Source organism: Cimex lectularius, unplaced genomic scaffold (assembly GCF_000648675.2).
Source record: "Cimex lectularius strain Harlan isolate CLEC.00 unplaced genomic scaffold, Clec_2.1 scaffold51, whole genome shotgun sequence".
Taxonomy (NCBI): Eukaryota; Metazoa; Arthropoda; class Insecta; order Hemiptera; family Cimicidae; genus Cimex; species Cimex lectularius.
Genome location: NW_019392674.1, coordinates 1,628,102 through 1,650,163, shown reverse-complemented (window position 1 = coordinate 1,650,163; position 22,062 = coordinate 1,628,102).

The following is a 22,062-nucleotide window of genomic DNA, read 5'->3' as shown; positions in this document are numbered from 1 at the left end:
TGTCCAAGCACATTTGTACTTTCTGTAACACTGCGTTTGTGTGAATGGATTCTATTGAGAGAAAAAAATCTTAATTTAAACAATATATATTATATATATGATGAACAGGTATACAGGGTTGAATCTTGTGTACTGTGGAATGTTTGACAAAATATAATCTAAACGTAAAACGTACATAGAATCATATATATGCTTAAAACCAAAGTATATATGTGTATAACATTACCACGTTCCTTTTTTTGGATGGAGTTACCCAAAGAAAAATACTCTAGGTTATAAGTATACATAGTTTTTAATTTGTTTCCACAGTTTATACTAATGTTGACGATCAAACTTTCTTTTTCTTTTTTAAAATTATTCTAAAACATGTGTAATAATATTGTAAATTTCATTAGTATAAATAAATCGAAATGACATCTGTATATATTTATTTTAGAAACCTTGTTTCATCCTGATAAATTTTTCATTAATAATAGCAAGTTTTTCTTTTTTTTTCAAGGGGAGGCTGCGAGTATTTGCCAATGGACTCTGAGAGTAAAAAGTAAATTAAAGTAATTTAAATATAATACTTCTTATAAATATGGGTTTCTGTCTTTGTATAGTTTTATATGTACTTTATGGTTATGATGTATATCTTTTTCTTTTCTTTTCTTTAAGTAGAACATTACAATAATATATAAGATATTATTAAATGAAAACGATTTATTAAAAGTTACAAAAAACAAAAGAAGGAATAAAGGAAGACAATAAACATTATTGTTCAAAAAACAAAACTATTGGAAATTTTAAAACCCTTAAATATTAATTCGAATTTTTATACCAATGAAAAAATTGAATTTTTTAGGATGGATTGGCTGAGTAATTTTTTCTTGCCGATATCCTGTGTCCATAAGCATATTGTAAACTCGTCAGAAGATAAGTAATTATAAAGAAAACTTCGTTATTTTGTGGTCATTAATGTGTTACGCTGAAAGAAGTGGATCATAAAATAAATAAAACTTGAACTTCGGAAAGGCCTGAATTATGAGAATCTCAAAACACGAGAAGTCTTGAGATAATATCCAAAAATGATTTGTAGAAGTAAATTAATTATTTAATGCGCCACTAAAATTAAAAAAATTTCCCTGAAGGTGGCCGAAATTACAATGATAGATAGGCATGGAAAAACTTCTGAATGAATGTGTGGTGATTAGTGACCGTTAATCGATATTTATTTAGAAATCTTGAGATGCGGTCTGGTGTGATGTAGGTTTCAGAAAAACATTTTCTTTATCGTGCCAACGTTTCGATCTTTATTGAGATCATCTTCAGGGATCAAAGTGAAAAATGATACACGGAAGAATGACACAATTACACAGAAGACAAACACTTTGAGCCCTGAAGATGATCTCAATAAAGATCGAAACATTGGCAAGATAAAGAAAATGTTTTTCAGAAACTTACATCACACCAGACCGCATCTCACAATTTCTAAATAAACTTCTGAATGAAGTTTTTAAATAAATTGCCATTACTCTATCTTTCTTCGTTGATACTTTTTAAATTTAAGATTGTTACAAAAAATAAATCTCGATCTTTTTCAACCTTTCTCGTTAGCTTTATTACTGCTTATTCATTTCAAAGCCAATCCGACACCCGTCTAAAAAATTTATTAATTCTTATTTAAATATAAACAATACAAACAGAATAAATTACAAACAAAACGATTCACAGCCCCTGAGAGTTTACAAGAGACTCAAAAGATAAACATTATATCGCACTGCTATTCGCGTCGGTTTACTTCAGCACTTCGTGGAACTTATCTGTTGTACCGCGCTTTTGAACGAATCTCAAACCTTTCGTATAATCTAACATGAAAATTTAATACATACACTTTTAAAAAAAATCCCAATTTCTCTTTTCCTCCATCTCAGAGGGACTATTCCGAATAAAGCAAGAAACCGAATTTTGGAAATAAAGGCTGGTTTTCCCCAGCGGAACGTCCTAAGACCTCTACTGCTTTTTACCAGTAAACTATCGCCAATAAAAAACACAATTATGACATTCGCCCTGTCAATAGAAAAATAGTATAGAAGCATCAACAAATCACTGAAAAATTAAAATAAATGACTATCAGTCTATAAGCAAATTTTACAAGCAGAAAAATTAGGATCAGTATAAACGGAAAAATAGTACCGACACGAAACACCGTAAATTATCTAGGTATAACGCTAAATTCTAAACTGAAATAGAGTGTACATATTAAAAAGAAATAAATATAGACAACTATTGGCTTTTGGAAAGAAATTCCAATTTGTGAAACCAGAAAAAAAATCTTCATTTATAACCGATCTACCTCCATGACATGCAGTTATACTGCTATTCCAAAAAGAGTGACATAGTTGAGGCTTTCAAAACAAAATATCTAAGTTAACAGTTAAAATATGAATGTTAATGCTAAAGTAAATAAATAATAAAGTAATAAAGATATTCATCAACTTTACTGAATTGATATGGCAAAACTCAAAAATCTCTTATCCAGGAGTATCCAAGTATCGAAGCGAACCGGTGACAGGAACAACGGCAGGCTGTGAGTCGACTGTAGAGGACCAAGCTCTACGAACTTACTTCCTAAACTTAGTTTGAACTTTAATAAACTAATAAAGACACCAGTTGATGAAACTTAAATTTAACTAATATTGTTTAGATCAATGTAAAATTAATAATTGGGTGATAAAAGTAATAATAATTTTATAAATCTATTTTAAAAAAATTGTGGTTACTAGCATCAAAAAGAGATTTCCTATTAAAATTCATCATTCAACGGGAAGAAATGTGTAGGCTATTTTTATGAGTATGATAATTTTTTTTTGTAAAATACAAATTGCGACTCAGTTGAGAAAAGGCAGAAATTAGGGAGATACTCTCACGGTAATACGTGATTTTTTGTCCTTTAGCCCCAGAAGGGCACTATCGGATTTTTACCTCGTCCCTTGGGCAGTTTGACCGAGCTCCCTTCCTATTTACATGCAGGTCAGCATATGGTCATTTTTACTCTCATAAAAAAAACAGTATTCTGTATAAACGTAAGGTTTAAATATTGAAATCTATTGTTTTTACTTTTTGTTCGCACATGTAAAAATACCTATTTAAAAATGATTAAATAAAGTCTCTGATGAACTGGAATGTTCTTTCTCTAAAAAATGAACTATTTTGAATTATTTTATAATAATAATTTATAATAATAATAAAAATAATATGCAATATAAACATTACTGAACAGATAGAAAATTCAGTAGAGGACAATAATGAATCTATTTGTATTTACTGCTGTGGGGAGAGATACCGTGTCTGCTCCTTGATAACCGAATTTGTTCTTCTGTTATTAACCCTTTCATTTTTTCTGTAACGATTGTGCCTGTTTTTTGTTTGTTTTTTTTTAACATTTTCGGGACATCTTACTATTTTGAAATTGTGGAAATGTTGCCTTGAGGCATCTGTTGGGGTGCAGGGAAATAAAAAAAAACATTTTTTGGGGACTTTTTTCATACGTTAATCAAATAAGATAATTATTCAGAAATCGTGAGATGCGGTCTGGTGTGATGCAGGTTTCTGAAAAACATTTTCTTTATCGTGCCAACGTTTGGATATTTTCCAATTAATTAAGGTTTTTAGTTGAGATGAAAAAAATCTAATGGCACGAGAGGGATTCGAACCCACGACTTTCGGCTAGATACGGCGCTGCTCTACCACCTGAGCTATCGTGACCTCGATCCACTCGGACATCAACTCCCCATCTCAACCCCACCTTATGAATTTTCGGTTTGGATTCTCGACGACAATTGAAATGGCGACAGAGAGCTTTAGTGAAGTGTACTTCATTTTAATTCATTAAATTCACTATTTTCGTGGTCCGCTTGACCAATTAATACTTTACAATTAATTAAGGTTTTTAGTTGAGATGAAAAAAAGCTAATGGTACGAGAGGGATTCGAACCCACTGAGAGATGGGGAGTTGATGTCCGAGTGGATCGAGGTCACGATAGCTCAGGTAATAGAGCAGCGGCGTATCTAGCCGAAGGTCGTGGGTTCAAATCCCTCTCGAGCCATTAGCTTTTTTTCATCTCAACTAAAAACCTTAATTAATTGTAAAGTATTAATTGGTCAAGCGGACCACGAAAATAGTGAATTTAAGTTTCGATATTTATTGAAATCATCTTCAGGGGCTGGGATTTACAAACATTGTTTAAATTTAACAAAAACATGTAGGATGTGAAAAAAAGTCAATTTATACAATGAAAAAAATATATATTTTTTTAAATCAATCAAGGTATTTCTACTCACTCAAAGTGTTTGTTTTTTGCGTACACCAGACCGCATCTCACGATTTCAGAATAATCATCGACTAACGATTACTAATCACCACACATTAATCAAATAAGTTTACAAAATATGGACTTTAAAGAACAACCAATAGAAAATATTCGAAACATTAACAAACGTTTTACTAAATTGTAACTAAGTAAAACACACCAACAAACAAGTAAATAGAAGAAATCTTTAAAATGCCTCTATTAAATAATTATAAAAATCTTTTTGTTTTACAAGAACTTTTACAAGAATTACTTCAATTTATTATATATATATAATAGACCAAAGAGTTTCTCGAACATGTTTCGCATAAGGATGCGCTCTCCGTTTAGATAGGCTTCAATACTAATTAATCAACGAATAGTACCGCCTTGTTTTACATAAATTTGAATCCGTCCTGAGCACGTACGTGTATTCTATTACGTTTAACGATAATTTACAATCCGACGACAACCTCGACCGTCCATCAATGCTAAAACCGACGTTTTGTCCGAGGTGTATTCACTCAGGATATCCCGCCTAACTCAATTCGTCCAAAAACAGTTTGACGCTTTTGTCCTGAAGACACATAAAAACAAAAGCAATAAAACGCAATTAAGTAATGAAACACAATTGGAAAAACACCACAATTCTCTGTACAATACGGGGCTTTTCTAGTGTTTGATATTGTATAATAAGCTTCAGAGCACGTCAAGAGCTGAAAGATCGTCTGATAGCCTTCTCAAAAGCTATTGTAAACACTCGAGACTGAATCAAAGCCGAATTACAAAACCCCACCAGGACTTAGTTCCCCGCCTAAAATCCTAATTAACAATCAAGTAATCTCATATTCTTTACTATCTGAACACCACTCTGCTTACTAATTCTCCAAGGAGATTTATACAGGAGCTGCAGCAAAAGCCCAATTCAAACGTCTGATTGTTGTTGCGAGCAATTTTCCAATCAATTCCAATCCAAAGAATCTGTTGAATTTATTACAAATTTTGCCTGATGGGTTTCAATGTTAAGTCGTAATTAATAGAATTAAAAAAATTACAAATCCAAATATAAAAAATAATAAAATTTTGAATAAAAGTTAAATACCTCCCGCGTTCCATCTGCAACAGCCTGATGTAAACTATTTCTAAAAAGTGACATTTATATTTGTTTTGTTCTGTTTTTAATATTTTCCGACTCTTGGTGTCAAAATTGTCTTGGTGTTCAAAATAGTGGGTAGCCAATGCTGTAGGGTTTTGTTTGAGTATTTTTCAATACATACAAAATATATAATATAATATAAGATTATTAATTTTACTCTTTTGCCCAGATATTGGGTTCCGATGTAATTTGCCGGACAATTTATACAATTGATTTTATAAATTACATTACTAGGCTGTTCATCATCATTCACTAAGAAATGTGTCGTGATTAGTGACCGTTTATCAATAATTATTCAGAAATCGTGAGATGCGGTCTGGTGTGATGTAGGTTTCAGAAAAACATTTTCTTTATCGTGCCAACGTTTCGATCTTTATTGAGCCCTGAAGATGATCTCAATAAAGATCGAAACGTTGGCACGATAAAGAAAATGTTTTTCTGAAACCTACATCACACCAGACCGCATCTCACGATTTCTGAATAATTATTCACTAACTTTCCAATAACACAATACTGAACATTATTAAAGATAAATGGCCCAACATAACACCACACACAAATCTTTCAAAAAACATCATTCATAACTAACAATGGTTCGACACTGCTGTATTAGCCGATAGTTTATATACAACAATCATTTTTACAAACAACTATTTGGCCTAGCCACGGGTAGGACAACCTAGGACCTATACTTGCAGACATAATTGCGGTCACCCACGCCTACAATTTACATATGAAATCGAAAACAACAAAACAATAGCATTTGTAGAAACACTCTAAAAATTCTTACAAACCTAATTCCTCATCACCAATTCGGCTTTCGGAGTTGCCACTCAACTGTACAACAAGCACATCGCATAATCGACGTTATTTCCACATCTCTTGACCTAAAACAGTATTGCCCGGGTGTGTTCTTAGATATACACCAAGCCTTTGACCGAGTATGGCACTCTGGGCTGCTGTGAAAGCTCAAGAACATCCTACCAGCAACCTATTACCTTATCCTAAAATCCTATCTTAACGATCATTACTTCCAAGTATCCCACAAAAATTCATTGTCTCCTATCCATCCTATTCTAGCAGGTGTCTCACAGGGCAGCGTGCTCGCTCTTTTCCTTTATGCAATTTATACCTCCGATCTACCTATGTAACCTAACACTATCCCCTTCACCTTTGCCGAAGATACTTCATTCCTTTCTCCTGATAAAAATCCTGTCACAGCTTCCCATAATCTTCAAAAGCACCTAAACATCCTAGAATGCTGGCTCCGTCGGTGGAGAATCAAGATCAACGAAACCAAATCAACAAACAGAATATTTACGCTAAACAAGAAAACACTCCCACCAGTATACCTTGCGACAGTATACAATTGCGAACCATGTACGATACCTCGGACTCTACCTGGACAAACGACTGACGCGGAACCCCCATACACGACTTAAGTGCACAGTCTGTAACATACGATTTTTCATGCTTAAACGAGCTTTGATACTCGACAGACGATCAAAACTCTCACTAACAAACAAAATCAAACTTTACATTGCCCTCCTGGCCCCCATTTGGACATAGGGACTTACACTTTACGGGACTGCTAAGCGTTCCAACCTCAATCGAATCCAATCCCTTCAATCTAAAATCCTCAGAACAATAGTCAACGCCCCTTTCTATGTATCCAATCACACCATCCATACCGACCTAAATGTCCCTTTTGTTACAGAGCTAGCCCAATCCCGCTACAAAACGTTCCATTCCAAACTGCTTCACCATCCGAACCCTTTCGTCAAAAACCTGTCATCCACCTCATTACCAAACAGAAGACTGAAGCGTCGGTGAGCCCGCGACAATCTTAACAGTTGACATCGGTCACCTAGATGGAGTACATCCCGCTCATCGTATTGATTTACTAACGGCTACCATCACTGGATGGTTACTGTTCAAGCTTTCATGCTACCGTTGATATGTTTATATGTAAATATTATCTTTTTTACTTGTTGCGTCGAAGAATGCAGTTGTAAAAAACAAAAAGTTTAAAAAACTCTTGATGAAACTACCAGATAGCACATTAATCCCAGATTGATATCAAAAACCAAAAAAACGCAGATTGCTACCTCAAATATACGTCACACCATCCCCTTCATACAAAATATTCACGGCCAAAGAGCTACTTCACTGAATTATTAACCTGAGCCATGAATCATATCACATAAAGATATACAAGATATATGATTTCTTACGTAAAAATCACTACCTTAAACAAATAATCAACAGAATAATCAACAACTACAACTCAACACTAACACCATCCACTATCACTAATAACGTGTGGTGATTAAAGATGAGATAATGTATTGACCTGCTTGTTGAACAACTTGAACAAAAGGATCTTTAGTAAGATCACAACAGAAACGACAAACTCTTTAAAAATTACTTGTTTTCCTTCAGGGAACAGTCCCTCGCCCTGAGGGAAAAAGTAATTTTATTATTTATTTTAAGAAAAAGAGACGTGTATTTATAGTTATGTGTAACCGAGGTAACCTGTAGGACCACGTTTGTGGTTTTAAATAATTTTTACATTTTTATTGTATATTATATTGTGTTATTGTTTTTACTTAACTCCACAATGTTCATTGTTTTAGATATTTAGCTTCACCTAATTTTAATTATTATTACATATGCAGTTTCTTGTTTTCCAGATATATTTAAACACTCATCTAGTTAAAGTAAGATAAATAATTGTTTTTTGTATTTTTTTAATGATATAACATGTAAATAAGGTTTTTAGTTGAGATGAAAAAAAGTAAATGGCACGAGCGGGATTCGAACCCACGATCTTCGGCTAGATACGCCGCTGCTCTACCACTTGAGCTATCGTGACCTCGTGGTAGAGCAGCGGCGTATCTAGCCGAAGATCGTGGGTTCGAATCCCGCTCGTGCCATTAACTTTTTTTCATCTCAACTAAAAACCTTAATTAATTGTAATGACTTAACTGGTCAAGCGGACCACGAAATTAGTGAATTTTTGGATAAAACATGTTTCTAACTGCTATATTTTGCTAAAATAAATAGGCCCTGATGATGACGATATAATCGTCGAAAGCTCGGCAAAGACTTAAAGAGTTTGTCGTTTCTGTTGTGACCTCACTGAACATCCTTTTGGTCAAGTGTGGTGATCAGTGACCGTCAGTCTATGATTATTCGGAAATCGTGAGATGCGTTCTGGTGTGATGTAGGTTTCAGAAAAGCATTTTCTTTATCATGCCAAAGTTTCGATCTTTATTGAGTCCTGAAGATGATCTTAATAAAGATCGAAACGTTGGCACGATAAAGAAAAAAATTTTTTTTAACCTACATCACACCAGACCGCATCTCATGATTTCCGAATAATCATCACTAATAACACTACGTCAATTCTATCAAGCACAGACAAACCAAAATGCATATACGTTACATTCGTTCACGGCCTATCACACAAATTAAACACACTCTTTTCTTTAAATAGCTTTCAAAAAATATAAAACTATTGACACCCTTTGTTCCAAAATTGAAGATCCCACTCCTATAACAAGTAAACCTGAGGTAATTTACATAATCCATTGTATAAATTGTCCGGGCACTTACATCGGAATTACATCTAAATATCTGGATAAGAGGGTAAAACAACATGTCTATGATTACAAAAACCCAAACAAAATCCTACAACACTGCCTACGCACCATTTTGAACACCAACCCAATTTTGATTTCAACAATCCAAAAATGTTAAACACAGAATAAAACAAACAAAAACGTACATTTTTGGAATGATTTACACCAACAGAGATAAACACAACATCAGTTACAGAACAGACACATGTAAACTCAGCCTGTACAAATTTTTATGATCGTGGTTTTTTATTTGGCTTTAGTATTGTAAAAAGTTCCGAAATATGCTGAAAAAATGGAAAAACTTGGTGAAATTTTTTTAACATTGGTTATCTGGTGAGAGGAGAGATAAAATAACTAATTGCTACGCGATATTGCCCAAACAATGTTTTTTAAAACATTTTCCTGAATGAAACTTCATTTTTACAGAAGGATTCTTTATTAAGACTTTTTGACCAACCTTAAAACAGGATTTTGAACAAGAAAATCAACTGGACGCTTCAAATATTGAACAGTGATAACATCATTTTAGCCTCACCCAAAAAACGCGTTTTCCGGTAAAGTTAACTTTAGCAGGTTTGTGATTGATTGTTTCAATTTGCTTCCGCCGATATTCTGAACTTTCATCTGATTATTTTGAGAAAGTTAATAATGGAAACAATCGCACCTGGGTTTTCCTTAATTGTTTAGAACTTTCACTGGAAAGTGCGAGTTTGAGACAAATCAATTCATGAAAAATATTAAGATTTAATCGACCAGCAATATCAGCTCAAATCATCATCTCCTTAACATATTATGGGTGATATTGGTGATCTAAGAATTTCAATTGATGGAAGCAAGCCAAAGTAACAATGTGTGGTGATTAGTGACCGTTAATCGATAATTATTCAGAAATCAGGAGATGCGGTCTGGTGTGATGTAGGTTTCAGAAAAACATATTCTTTATCATGCCAACTTTCGATCTTTATTGAGAGCTCATCGTCAGAGCTCAATAAAGATCGAAACGTTAGCACGATAAAAAAATGTTCTGAAACCTACATCAAACCAGACCGCATCTCACGATTTCTGAATAACCAAACTAAAGAGTTCACCGTTTTTTTTGTGGTTTTTTTTAATGTTTGACGATGGTTATAATGTATAATTTTTTTATGTTTAACGATTGTTATAATGTATAAAGCAAAATACAGACTACATCAGGCATGTTCCAATAATCAGGCAGAACTTTTGGCCATTCTGAGGGACTTGGAATGGGTTGTAAGTAATATCGAGCTCATCATTTTGAATGACAATCGAGTGTCTTTGGCATCGATAATTAATTATGATAATCATAGAATTTAACCTGAACAAATAAGGAAAGTCATTCCAGCTCTAGTCAAACTGATGGTTAATTCTATTGGGTTGTCCGGAAAATAATGCAGGATTTTGGTATTAAACAAAAAAAAAGAAACTAGTTACTTTAAAGCAATGTTCTTTAATCAAAATAATTTCCCATACTCTCAATACATTTCTCCCAACGTAACTTATTAATTCCGTCTGAGTAGAATTCAGAATTTTTAGAATTGATAAAGTCAATAAATGCATTTTCCAGTTCCGTTTGATTTTTGAATATTATGTGTTGTAAGTAGTGGTCCAGGTGTCTAAAAAAATGGTAGTCAGTAGGCGAGAGGTCCGGAGAGTAGGGTGGGTGAGGCAAAGTTTCATAGCCAAGCTCCAATAATTTTTGTGACGTTACACGTGACACATGTGGTCGAGCGTTGTCATGCAACAAAATGGGCCCTTTCCGATTGACCAAAGAGGGCTTCATTACTGCCAATTTCTGATGCATGGTATTAATTTGGTTACAGTATGATTCAGCATTGATGGTTTCGCCAGGATTTAAGAAGCTGTAGTGTATTAAACCAAATGAAGCCCACCATACCGTAACCATTACCTTTTTTTGATGAGTTGGGGGCTTTGGAAAATGTATTGGAGCTTCTCCTTTGTCGAGCCACTGTCCAGAACGTCTAGTGTTATCGTAGAGAATCCACTTTTCGTCACATGTAACAATTCTGGCCAGAAATGGGTCATTTTTGTTTCGACAAAGAAGTGATGCACAAACATCAAAGCGCTGATTTTTTTGGCGATCGTTTAATGAGTGTGGAACCCAATTTTCGAGTTTTTTCACTTTTCCAATCGCCTTGAGGTGGTCAGCGACGGTCGTTTTACTGACTTTGAGTTGCTCTGCAAGTTCTCGAACAGTTGTTTTGGGGTTTTCTTCCACCACTGATCGCAGAACATCATCATTAAGAGAGGAAGGCCTTCCACGACCTTCTTCATCTTCAAGGCTGAAATCTCCCTCCCGAAATTTTTTAAACCACCTTTGCACAGTGCACTCATTTACACAACCCTCGCCCCAGACTTGGTTAATGTTTCTAGCCGTTTGGGCTCCGCTTCGGCCGAGTTTAAACTCGTAAAAGAAAATCGTACGAAATTCTCGCTTTGACATTATAAGGATGACTGAATTATTTCCAAGTAGCGGAATGCTACAGAGGTAAACAAACAATATCATTTGGAAGAGGATTAATAAGTGTTGACTGAGTAATCCTGTAAACGTAAACAGAATATTTTATATAGATTTTTTTTAATGAAAACTTAAAATCCTGCATTATTTTCCGGACAACCCAATAGAATTAGTTTGGGTATCGATTCATTACGGAATAAAAGAGAAAGAAGGAGCCAACAAATTGGCCAAACGAGCATCGACTGACATGATTTTAGAAAACTTTTTGTAAATGATGGCTTATCCATCATTTCCGAAAAGTAAATCTACTCACCCCACCTTCATCATTTCTATGAGTTTAGAACTGGAATACAACAAACCAAAAATATTTCTCTAAGTTGCTGATAGACTGAAGGAACAGATTCAGCCAACTGCATCACTAACCCAGATTTTAACTGAACATGACTCATGCAATACGTATTTCTTCAGATTTTATTTTAAAGAATCGTCGGCAAGCTCCTGCCAGGCCAACTGACCTGTATAGCAAAATATTAAACACCTAATAATAGGAGTGTCCGAAAATATAAGCCCTTCACACAAATAAATACATTCATACATTCCACCCATTCTGATGAGTCGGTGGTGTACTGGATATTCCTCCATCCACCTAAACACAGTATTAATAATCTAATCTAAACTAGTGTCGATGGAGTATTTTTTGTACAATTAAATATTTTAAAATCAATTTAGGCTTTAAAAATCAGCTAAAACCTTCCTTAACATGACTAAAATCTATATTTGTATTTAGGTAAAATTAAACTAAAAGACCTGTAAACTGACAGGGGACTTTACCTTAGCCAGAAATGACCATTTTTCTACATGCCAACCCAACTCATTATATGGATTGTGAATGCGTCTAAACATGTTACAAAAGTAAAGATTTGGTAATTTTATCAATAAAAAATCCTCTACCAGCATATTTCCACTCTAGTTTAGTAAAACATAATTAATACGATTAAAAAATCAGGCTTTGTTTCGGGCAAAGTCCTCACCCACATTTTTCCAAATTTCTCTGTCCACTGTTCTTTTTCTCGTAGTTCCTTCCACAAAGTCAGCAATATTGTCTTCCCACCTCTACTTTGGTCGTTTTCTTGTTCTTCTATCTAGAAGCAGTGTAGGTGTTGTAGCGGTCCAATTTATGACTTTTTGTCCATTTCTTTTTGCCAGTGTCTCTCATCATACTTTCTACGAGGTCATTGAGTTGTCTCCAGTCTTTTTTTTCAATGACTATTTTTTGTCAATGTTTGTGCTCCATAGATCAGACATGGAATAACGCATGTATAGAGTTTCTTAGAGGTTTTGTGTGTGTGTGTGTGTGTGTGTGTGTGTGTTTCTGAGCTTGTACTAAACTATATCGATACGCTAGTTTTCGTGGTCCGCTTGCACCAGTGGTGTATCAAGCCGAAGATCGTGGGTTCGAATCCCGCTCGTGACGATGACTTTTTCATCTCAACTAAAAACCTTAATTTATTGAACTATAATCAATATAAAACTTGTATGGAGTTGTCTAACATTAGCAGAAAGGAGAATGATATGTTTTGTAACAATTTCTTGTTTCATGTTTATCAGATATTTTATTTCTTGGTTTCCACTGTAGTGAAATGTTATGCCTCATGGAAATGGCTAACCCAAGATAGTGTTTTGTGAGTAATTTTTATCTTTTGCTGCACGAGTTATTTTTTCACTGTGGACAATTGGTGCAAATGCTAGGATGATTTTACTAAGGCCTTTCCTTTTTCAAAAATCTATAGATATATATAGGCCAATCTAATGATAGTTAAAATGTTTTTTAAGTGCAAAGATTTTGTTTAAGAGGATAAACATATTGACCACCACTACAGTCCTTTTACTATAAACATTTAAACTGAAGTGCGTTTGAAGATATTTTTTTTTGCTTGCTGCAAATAAAAAAGTCTCTGGTCTCTATCTTTTCCTTATTTTATTATTTAATATTCAAAATATTAAACAAACACACCATTGCTGATGAAAAAACTGAGATATGTCACACCAGTGAGGATTAGTAGAGCAGGAAGATCAGAAACAACCGAACAACAGGTTAAATTGGTTCAAATTTCCAAATTTGTTGAATGAGAGATTCACATGAACGAGACCTCACCTGGACAATCCAAAGGATTGCTGCCATACTCATCAGGAAAAAATACAAATCAAAAATACAGAACAAGCAGAAATTATAAACCACAACTAGAACATCTTATTGAAACGCCTAGCATGAATAGCTCGAAATGATACAGATCAACCTTATGAAACTCATCATCCAGATCTACAAAAAAGGCATGCAATTTATGACTTTTTTATTCAAATTAGCAATACTCATAATGTGTGATGTTTGGTTACCGTTAATTAATGATTATTTGAAGATCATGAGATGCATGAAAAAATGAATTTATACATTGCTAGAAAATTTTAGAGTTAATCAAAATATTTGTACTCACTTTGTACTTTAATTTAGTCGAAAATTTCTAGCACTGTATAAATTCATTTTTTTAAATGCTACATGTATTTGTATAATTTAAACAATGTTTATAAATCCCAGGCCCTGAAGATGATCTCAATATAGATCGAAACGTTGGCACGATAAAGAAAATGTTTTTTAAAACCTATGTCACAACAGACCGCATCTCACGATCTCCAAATAATCATTGTATCTTACATTGTGCAAATTCAGTATACGTTTTTATTTTTGACGTCTGTACTGTATAAAGTACTCTAAAAGGCAATCTATAAGTCAATAATTGTCAGTTCGGCTTCCAGAAGAACTGTTAAGTCACGACTACGTTTAAATTCGCCAAAAGTTCCAATTATAATAATTAATGTTAGACGGGAATTCAAGTACAAAGGTATGGGCGGGGTGTTGAGTTACCAAAGCATATACTCGGGAATCCGTTGTTAATATGCATGAGACTTGAGAGGCCTTTTAAGTGGAGTTAGGAGGGACTCGCTGGTTGAACGCCGCCGACGCTGACGCTACCGAATCTCATTATCCTTAAACAAACGGGAATCTATTTAAAAATTTCTATATTAAAAACGCGTGTGTTAATAAATAAACTTGTGCAGTTTGACATCGATCATATCTAGCAATAAGTCCTTATGTACTATTACTTATTAGGTGCAATTTCTCCTGGACTCCTGGATAACTTCCGTCGGCCTTACTAAGTTTTCTGGAACTGGAAGTATTCATTGGTCTCCTGAAAACCGATGCTCCTGTGGGCAGAAGTCTTTTAAGAGAGGTTGTAGACGCGGTTGTTTTGGGAAAGAAATGCAAATATTAAAAAAAAAAATAGTTAATCTCTGTGAAAAATCTATTGTAAGGAGAAAATATATAAGCAAGGCAGTATCAGGATTTTTAATTTTTTTTAAATCTCTTTACAAAAGACGCGCATATAAGAAGTAAAAAGCAGCAAGACCCCCGAATTCCAATATTTTCCATTTTGCAAAGTAAACGGTAATAGTCAACCAAGTTTAAAGCTTTGGAAGGGTCCAAGGATAAGCCCACTACTTTGCTTTTATTTGATTTTGATTCGACTGTGCTACTATTGTTTCTACTCAGACGTCTGTCGAAAGTGATTTTCTAAACCCAAATTCATTTTTAGATAATCTAGATATAGATCAGATTTTTTGGCAAATAAAGGCAATCTATTGTAGAGTGGTTTTCGGTCATTTTGTCAAACATCGACAACAAAGCTGTTGGCCTGTGATAGAACATATCCGATTCGTCTCTCTTTTTCAAAACTGGGAATCTTTGCAATTTTTAGCAAGCTATGTAAATGCATGTAGAAAAGAGACAATTCACTACCATCAGTTACCATCAACCTTTATATTCTTGCCAGCGGCTCCTCAGTTAGAATCGAGCTTGCGGCTTTCTTCTCCTAATTGTAGAATGTACATAAACCCTTACAGACACATCAAAAGCTCCTCTTCTTCCTGGCAGTATCTGCACAGTATTTCTTCTGACTGTACTGCTATCCGGGCATGTGCCTTCTTAGGTGGCCGATCCCTCTCAAGAATCCAACCAGAATCCTGGTTTCGTTGTGGTTATCCTCTAGTAATTAGTTTGTAAGTCTTGAGAATGTCTCTTCTATGAACCTCTTGGGGTACCACTCATACCTGGGGTATTATTTCATCCGGTATTGGACTTTTGGACTCCTTGAACTATTTTGAGGTAAGGTGCTAGGCCACGATTGGGTGGTGGCCTGGAAGATTCTTATTGGCTCCTTTTTTTTTGGCCATCATATCCGCCTTCTCATTGCCTCTATGCCCGAATGCTCAGATACCCATGACAGAGTTGTATCATTGGTGAAACTGACTTCTGCCAAAGATCCTATATAATTCCATACCACTTTTCTTTAACATCACATGAGGCCGAGACCTTAATTTCCGTCTGACTGTCGGAAAAAATGACTATCTTCCTGGAATGTGTCCCTAGCAGTTTTTATTCTCTCGCAGTGTTCAATTGGTATTATTCAAACTGAAAATTGTATCGTATTTAGGTAAGTTTAAACTCAGTTCGGTTTTGGATCCATCGGAAGACTCCAGCTCTCGTACCTCTATTCGTTTTTGAACCATCAGTATACCAGTAGCAAGTATATAAAACGTTAATTTTTTAAGTTTATACAGCCACTCGTGTGTTTATGTACTTAATGTAGTACTACGGGAGATCGTGCCAGAAGGAAATGCTTTTTGGTTACAACAGTTCGTGTTTGATACAACTGAATCTTATCGTATTTGTTCAACTCTTTGATACTTTCTTGCTCAGTCTGGCTTTTTAATTTTTTTTATTGTTTTGTAAAGGCTTCCATTGAAGGTGTGCGGCTGATGAACCTGTAATGTGGTCGTTACCGATTAATTTGTACTGCCTATCCTCGTTGGGTGGGTCTGTCGCGTTTCCGCATTTCGCCATCTTCAGTGTGTCTGAGGAGCAGGGTGAGTCTCAATCAAAGCACTGAAGATGGCGAAATGCCAAAACGATATTGTAACACAAATTAAGTAAATTGCAACAGATACGCTGTCACTAAAGAGAAATATTTTGCACAACTAATGTTTTATTCTTAGATTAACGTATTACGCACACATATTTTTCAAAAATTAATTGCATTTACATTGTATAATTTCCCGAAAATGGTATCTCTGAATGTATAAAAGCGTTTATACCTCATAAAGGGAAAACGCGTAAAGAATAAACATTGAACAAAAGATAACAATTTATCCTGAGGGTGGTAGCGAGCTTATCAATCGTAAGATCTAATTTGCTTGGCTATTTTAAACGGAAGTAAATTGGAACTGTTAATTAAGGAAGGCGATCCATTGTGAAAGCGTGCTTACGGCAATTCCCGCACTATTTGGATTCCACTGTTTAAGTAATGCGATGATAACTGCCATTACAGCCACCGCGCTGTATACTTAGACCCAATTTCCGCCTAAAAGGGAATTTTTGCCTAATTTGTAAAGCCCTTTGTTGAAAAATTAACGTGGGCGAAAATCGGTTTTGGACTGTTTTCAGCTGAGAGTCAACAGTTCATATCTAAATAGTTCTGGAACGTAGTTCGATAAGTAAAATTTTCTTGCAAGCTAAGAATAAATAAACTAGATTTAAACTTAGTTTTAAACAATGTTTACAAAACCTTAAAACATAAAATTGATGAATTAGAGTAAAAATATATTAATTACATTTTAGTGCAAAATTATATTAACAAAAAGCATAAATGTGTGGTGTTTAGTGACAGTTAGTTAATGATTATTTCGAGATCTTGATATGCGGTCTGGTGTGACGTAGGTTTTAGAAAAACATTTTCTTTATCGTACCAACGTTTCGATCATTATTGAGCCCTGAAGATGATCTCAATAAAGGTCGAAACGTTGGCACGATAAAGAAAATATTTTTCTGAAACCTCATCACCCCAGACTGCATCTCACGATTTCTAAATAAATATCGATTTACGGTCACTAATCACCACACACTTTTATATGTATGTAGAATTTAGAAAGGGTGGGAAACGAAGTTGGGAATAGAAAAACATTTTTATATGAGGAGTCGGCTTCTTTGAGGTGAAAGGAGCCGACAATGGGAAAAAATGGTAATGGTACGGCCTGATTATCGTTTCAGGATTATATAGACGGGGATAATTAGGGAAAGGAAAGCCAAATTGTTGAAAAATTAGACTATGTAGAAATGTTTGATGTGTGAAATGTGATGATTGTTTTATATGTTTTGTGTGATGTGATGATATGTGTATGTTATCGATATTTAATTTGATTAATGATATTAGCGTGGCTGCGACTGAGTAATCAAATTCAATATCGATAACGTACACATATCATCATCATCATATCACACAAACACATACTAAAAGAAATTAGGAATAAAAACTGCACTGAACAATTCAAGACAAGACTAACCAAATAGACCACAACGGCATCTGTACAGTACCATGCGTATGCTGAGAAAAAACATCAGGCAGATAGGAAGATAAATAAAAGACGGATACAATGAACATTGGCCATTTAGAAACAAAGACTGAAAGACAAACTAAGCAACTTTCATCTCACCATCCTACCACGAACCCCCGACCGTTCAGACAAGCTGAAACTTAAAACAAACATACATACAGTGGGTCAGCAAAGTAGTGGCACAGCTAATTTTTTTTTTAATCTCAAAGATGCCGAAAAGTTTTATTTTATTAGAAATTGGAAAATAATTTCAAAGTAAAAAAGATGTAAGTTATGACAGCCAAAAAAGTATTGTCACATTGAACCAATTTAATCGTTAAAAATTAGTTATTCTATAATTAAATAATTATAATTATAAAATTATTCTATAAAACAATAAAGTAAATCTAATCTGTAAACGATGTTAACAAACCACTTGGTCAATAAAGTTTCTTACAATTTTTTGTAGTTGTGAAGAACGGTCGGGAATAAAGTATTTAAAAAAACAACTTTTTCATATTGTTCCGAAGTTTCGACCTTTATTCAGGTCATCTTCAAGGCCTGGCTGAATTAATGTTGTTTGGAAAAAATACAATTCAGATGTAAATAATATAAATTTCTAGCCAAGTATTTCATACCACATAAAGTTTATAAAGGTTATTGTTGTGAAAAGTTAATTTGAATTATGTTGATTTTATCTGGTCAGACGGTAAAAACTAGGGAATTTTCTTTGATCATAGGGCGGTTTTATTTGACTCAAAGGAAGTAGAAAATGGGGATTTTCTGTGTAGGAATTGTGATTCGGAGTTTACTCAATGAGCACAGTAATGAATATAAGAATGGAAGTTAATTATTTTTGAAGATAACGGAAGAAGAAAGGAAAATGTAAAAATAAAGTTAACAGGTTTATTCTCTTTATGATGGCGTAGCTACGTCTGAATTTCCAAGTATCTGTTCTGTAATTAATGCAGTGTGTGCTTTTTATGTTAATGTAAATGTGTATGAAATATTTGGATCAAAATTTGTATTATTCAAACCTGTATTGTATTTTTTCCATTCCACGTATGGTTTGTAATTCACCCACGCCCTTAAGATGACCCCAATAAAGGTCGAAGCGTCGACAAAAACGAAAAGGGTGTTTTTTAAACACTTCATTCCTGACCGCTCCTCACGACTTAAACAAAATTATTGAACTCATGGTCGCTAAAAAACACAGGTTTCTTATAATGGAAATAATTTGGCCGTTAGCGATCATTTTGGTTTGCCTATTCTCGCTAGGGTGGTTGTCAGACGAGTTTAGGCATCCCGCCATCTTCGTGGGTTTCTATTTTGTTCTTTATTTGACAGAGTCAACGTAAGTACTTAAATTTTGAATCGTCTTCAGCCATCAAATGCCATATGCATAAAGAAGAGAGTTGACTACACTTAGCTAACCTGTGAGTAGGAACTATCTTTTTATAAAGATTGATCAACGTACTCACTCCACCGTTTATCATTTAAGAGTTGACTAGTTTTACCGACGAGTACGGATTGTATTTAAATAATAACTTATACCTTCTGAAATATTGGCTTAAAATCAACACAACAAATATAGTTTATTTTCATTAAGATGGATGATGTTTGGTCCATATGCTCATTAGTCAAGAGAATATTATTATATTTGACAATCTATCTGATCCTTTCTGACTTAATCTAACTTGTTTATAATATTTTTTGTCATGTTGTACAGATTTCCATTATATTGTGAGATTTCGTCGCCCCGGAGATTAACTTGTTATACGGTCGTTACTAATCATTTTGGTTTGCCTATCCTGGCTGGAAATTGGTCTGACGTGTTTCGGCATTTCGCCATCTACAACTTTACACGACTTTAGTTTAACATACAAAGAATCCGCCACGATACTATTTGGGAGATACATAAAAAATAAGTGCAATAAGAAATCTTGACCAACTCCTGAAAATCTTCTGAAACACCACCACCCCACATTACACATGTTCGCCATCTGCCTCACCCTGCTGATCAGATAACTGAAAGTGGAAAAATTTGGCTTTCACATCGCCTTTGAGATATTGTTCTTTTTCGAAAGCCCCTGTCGTATGGCCTTGTCAGTAGTTTGTTTATAACAAGGTGGTTAATTGACATGTAGAAAAAGTCTCGATCCCTAAGGACCAAGATTCTTGCTCACTTGCCCCTACTGAGGAGGACCAGCATTGAGCGCCTGACCGTGAGCCGCCGAGAATCTCAAAAGGGCTGAAAAAAAATTTGCCTAACGTTTCGACAAATAGTGTTAACCTCTCCTTAACCCCAGATTGGATGAATTCTTCCAGCTGAGAACTTCCGAATAACGTACCGGCTCCGGCTTTTGATTTAAGTGGATTGCTCACTACCCTCAGGGGAGCCCAGCAGGTCGATAAAGTGCTCTAATAACCATCCCTGAATGACAGCATCGAACCTTAAGTACCCAACAAGAGTGTCACTATTATACCTCTACAAATCCAAACTCAATAGGCTAATACTACAGGGTCGGTAATCGGTCGTTCCCCTTATTTTCAGACAGGTTCTGGTTCACTGATCTCCACGTGTGACTGATTGTCGGCATGTTCAAAAAACAATTCCTTCCGCCCTTGACATCCTCGGTACACCATTGTTTTCCGCTGAACGGCCCTCTCTTGTATCCAAGAGTTGCGACTAGACTGAAGAACATTAAAAAAGGATACAGATTTGGCAAGCATTTCCACCTTTGAATCTCAGTGTTCCCGGCGAGGAGACCACATTCCTCCATGTGGTAAAGTGCCGTGAATATGAAGCTCACCATTTCAGGTCGCCCCCACCACGAGTCACTCTTGTTCGCTGAATTTCATCATTTTTGCACTTGTGGATTTATGGACGAGGCCATCCACTATTTCTGGTTTCAAGGTCCTCTTCCACGGGACAGATAGCTCCGACGGTTCATAAGCTCACACCTTCGGGTCGCTTCTACTCATCAGCCAAAAGTGCACCTGCTCAGGTCAGAATTTACTATAAAATAAACAGATGCTTTGTCTCCTTCTGCTCGATCCCGCCACCCTGGAGATTTTGAGAGTGGCTGCCACATGTAGGATGGAGATCGCATAAGACTAAATTATTTAAGGGCACACTTCACTTAAAGATGACAAAATACCGAAACGCGTCTGACAGACCACCCAGGAGGATTAGCAAAATGAGTTGTAACGACCAAATTACAAGCCCATCACCCAGCATAAAAAACGAAGAAAGCTCACCATTTGACAGATCATCATTATTTACAAACGGCATTAAACAAGTTAATCTTTCTGATTATACATCATTATACCGTTGACATGAATGTATATAGTACTGAATAGTATTAGACTAGATAAATCCAGTAGTTGAAAATGCCAAAAACCCAATGAGACATTGCGTACAGTTCCACGAAAGGGTTGTTAAATTTTATTTTCAATTAATTAAGGTTTTTGGTTTAAATAAAAAAGTCAGTGTCACGAGCGGGATTCGAACCCACGATCTTCGGCTAGATACGCCGCTGCTCTACCACTTGAGCGATCGTGACCTCGATCCACTCGGACACTAACTTCCCATCTCAACCCCCACCTTTTGAATTTTCTCTCCTTTTTGCCATTGAAAATTTTTAGAATCTCTGTATGTTTAGTGCCGTTTAACGGTAAATAATTCATCTACGGTTGGTTGGTATGACAGACGCGTTTCAAAATTTCGCCATCTTATTTGTTGGGTCTGGGTTACAATCAGGATGAGACAGGTGGTGATCCAACGGGTTCTCCTTTGAGACACGCTGAAGATGGCGAAATGCCGAAACTCATCTGACAGACCAACCAGAAAAAGTTGTTAGGCAGACCAAGATGATCTGTAAGGATCAAATTACAGATACATCACTCCGGAAACCACAGGAGAAAATCTCACGCTTTAAACAATTGCTA